This window comes from Malania oleifera, chromosome 3 (genome assembly GCF_029873635.1).
Source record: "Malania oleifera isolate guangnan ecotype guangnan chromosome 3, ASM2987363v1, whole genome shotgun sequence".
Taxonomy (NCBI): Eukaryota; Viridiplantae; Streptophyta; class Magnoliopsida; order Santalales; family Ximeniaceae; genus Malania; species Malania oleifera.
In genome coordinates, this window is record NC_080419.1 from 111,845,751 (window position 1) to 111,849,832 (window position 4,082).

The window sequence follows — 4,082 nt, forward strand, 5'->3', positions numbered from 1 at the left end:
CCACGGTCGACCGAACCATATGAGTGGTCAACCGAACCTTAGCCATAGTCAATCGAACCTACGAAGGGTTCAAAATTGTCCTAAAATGGTCGACCAAATCCATAGTTCAAAATTGACACGGTCAACCAAACTTAGTAATATGGTCGACCGAACCTTGAATATGGTCAATCGAACCTCTCAGGTTGGTTAAATTTTTACTATAGTTAAACAGGGTTATTTTCCATTAAAAATAATTAAACATTTTCAAAAATACCCCTTGTATCCCCAACGGTCATATTTTCACCCAAGTCTATATATACCCCCTCATAACTCAAAATTAGTAAGATGATTAGTTAGAAAATTCTCTCAAATTTCTATATCATATTTTCATTTTCCTAAGCTAATTTTCGATCCTCTCTTTACTAATACTTTGAAAAATCTTTCAAGAGAGCTTTGTTTTAAATCTCCTTTGGGCATTTGTTTTACAAATAAAAATCCTTTTTACTCTCATATCTTATTCAAGTTTCATATCTCATTTTTGTGATTAAATCAAAGTTTTCTTCATATATATTCATTGATATATATCTTTAAAGAAAACTTATCTATTTGCTTGTGAATCTTACACACATATTGTAGAGACCCAAAAAATTAAATTAATGAAGTAATAAAGTAGAGAAAAAAGAGAGAGGAAACGAATAAGAAAAAGGAAGGAAATTTAAAAAGGGAGATTAGTAGGGATTCGTCGACGAAGACCCTCGTCGATGAACCCAGGGTCTTCGTTGACGAATGTCCCGTAGATTTTGTCAATGAAATACATGTGTCTCATCAACAAAGAGATACCAAGAGCAAGATTTCAAGACATCAGGATTCGACGACAAATCTAGGACTTCGTCAACGAACTCCCTTCTTGGTTTCGTCGACGAGTCCATGTGTCTCGTCGACGAAGACATGATGCCAGCAGTCTATAAATAGTGGGAAAATGGGTTTTTATGAGAGAAAAACATATTTTCTCTCCTTCTCTCTCTAAAATTTGGAACCCTCACCTTCTTTTTACGATTTTTGCCTTGTTAAAGCCCAGTTTGATGATCAAGAACCGCCACGAGGTTCGTGGAAAGATTCTTTGCAACTTAATCGGAGTAGATTTTAGATTTGGAGTTCTAGGGTATCAACCCAAAATCAGGGAAAGTAGGGTATTTTAGAGTTTAATGGTTGATTTGGATTATATAGGGCGTAGGAAATACTAAATGAGAATTATTCTGAGATTTTGTTAATTTAGTTGGGAAAATGTGAATTTCAGGGTTTTGAGTTGTGAACGCCACGAGCGTAGGATTGGGTTTGTTAGTGAGCCTCTTAGTAAGCCAGGTAAGGGGAATAAATTATGGCAATCTTTTATGAGAATTTCTGGTTAAGAAATATGTAAAAATGAAATATGATATTTTACCTAAAAGTATTATGATATGTATATCAAATGAAAATTGTGTGGCATATGATTTATACTGAAATGTGTTTGAAACTGGGTTAAACGATTTGCACTAGGAATAATGAGAATATGATAAAAACATATATTGAAATGTTTTGTGCAGAAATGAATATAAGGGAAACCTAGTGATGTTAATGCTGAATTGAAATGATATGAGAATCATTTTATTGAGAAAAGAGTATATATTAAGGAGTATCTTCTAAGAAATGATGAAATATGAAAGATGGAAATGTTTTACTAAGAAATGTCGAATAATGTGAATCTATATATATAATGAGATGAAATGTGTATTAAAATGTTGAGAATAAAATTGAAGAGGATGAGAACCTAATGCGAATACTGAACTGTGAATATTGATATATGAATATGGAAATGGAAATATTGCAATGTGAATTCTGCAATATGAATATTGAGATGTGGAAATTGAAATGTGAATCCTGAAATGTGTATACTTGATTGTGAATATTGAATGCGAATACTGTAATGTAAATGCTGCAATGTGAATGTTGAAATGTGAATAATACGACGTGAATATTGCATGGTGAATACTAATATGTGAAAGTGGGAAGGTGGAAATGAAAACCCTTATGGATGGATTGCAATAATAAGCACGGTACCGTTGCTAGTGGTGATTACATGCAGCCATACGGACTCGTGGAGCATGTGGCCAGACAGTTGATTGAGCCAGTGAGAAGGGTGGTTTTGCCCCTAGGTCAGGACAAGGGTTATGGCAGGCCAATCATACTATAGACGCATGGATGGATTATTTACTTTGATCAAACTGGGTAGGCCAGCCTTCGAGCCGCACAAACCTGACCATAGCGGGGAGCATGGCGTGGAGAAAGGGGCAGCCATGAGTTACAGACGCGATATGCACTAGTTACCGAGGACACTCATGGGCTCGATGGTGAGATGTAAATGAGAAATGGAAGAATAATGAAAATGGGAAATGAAAGAGCGTGAGTTAATAACATAAATAAATAAAGCAAAGTAAAACACTCTACCTAAGAACTTACTGAGTAAGGTGAGTGCCCTCATAAGTATCAGTTGTAGCCAAACCCGAGTTAATCGGGTAAGAATACAAACGATATTAGACAGAGGGGAGCTACATGTATGGGTGTGTAATCTCCCCTATTCTCGAGAACTTCGCTGGTAAACATGGGTTGCGTGTGAATGAATTTTAAAATGGAATTAGAAGCTTATGAAAGCTTGTGTTATATATATATATGATTGTGAGCATATATCAATTTATTTTCTCAGATGATATAATGATTTAAAAGAGTATGTCATGATATAATGAAACTCATACTGCCACACACTATATATAATTTATTCTGTCTTACTAAGATGTGTCTCACCCAAATATCTAAATATTTCAGGGAATCAAGAAAGACCAGGAGATAGAGCTCCGAGATAGAGGGGAGGTGGTACCCTGATAGACAGGGTGAGTGTTTTGATTAGGGATGTGTGATTCCCCTAATGTTTTGGTTGATTTTTGGGGATGAGTTATATATGTATATATGTTTATGAGAGTTTAGTACTCTTGTTATTTGTATTTTGGATGGTATGTATATAGTGTCTTCTACTGTTAGGTATGTGTTTATATGATGGACTAATTACCCAATACCCTCTTCGAGTTGGGTTATGTGTAGCGGTATCAGAGTTTCTGATGTGGCCGATGGTTGAATATTATTGATTTGAATGCTTCTTATTATTTAAAAAAATGGTATGAAAATCGAGGCGTCACAGTTTGGTATCAAAGCCTAGGTTGCTAGGTTCTGCAGAATTTAGTAACCAGCGGAATACAATACCAAAGTATAGGAATGAATTTTTTAGGAGAATATGGGATGTGTAGGTTGAGGTATGAATCAATTATTGTTAAAGGAGGAGATTAGGAATTTAGGGTTCTATCTTGCGACCTAGAGACAAGAGTTTCATGGTTGTTTCTCTGATTTTCCTAGGGTGACGACTTCAGGAAAACCATGGATACTATTGTTGATTTTTGTCTATGAGTGATATGATTGAATCTTAAATGGGGATTGATAATGTTAAAAGAAATAGTTATAGCAGAATATTTTGTAGGTTTTAGTTTGCCGGGTGTGTTAGTGAGTTATGATGAAAGAGTTCTAAGACTGTTTTATACCATTTGCAGGATGGATCTAGGGAATGGTAGTGCATATGTTGGAGGTGATGATGCAACGCCTTCCAGTACGAGGGGTGGAGATCTTGATGTAGGGTTATGCAGCGTCACCCAGCAGATGATGGCAGAAATGGCCAGGAATTTAGGGGAGCGGAGCTGCATGATTGAGCAGTTCATGAATATGAAACCCCCATATTTTTTTGGAGGGGCTACCCATTCAGGGTTGAGGACTGGATCCAGGAGATCGAAGAGAAATTGCCAGTCCTCCCATGTACTGACAAGCAAAGGATCCTATTTGCTACTTCTGAATTGACAGGAGAAGCTAAACACAGGTGGAGATTGATGAGAATATTAGAGGAACAGAGGCCTAAACCTAAAGTGATGACATGGAGCTGTTTTAGGGAGATATTTTTTGAGCGGTACTTTCCTGCTACTAATAGGAGTGCAAAAGCAACAAATTTTTTGAGTTTGACATAGGGACAC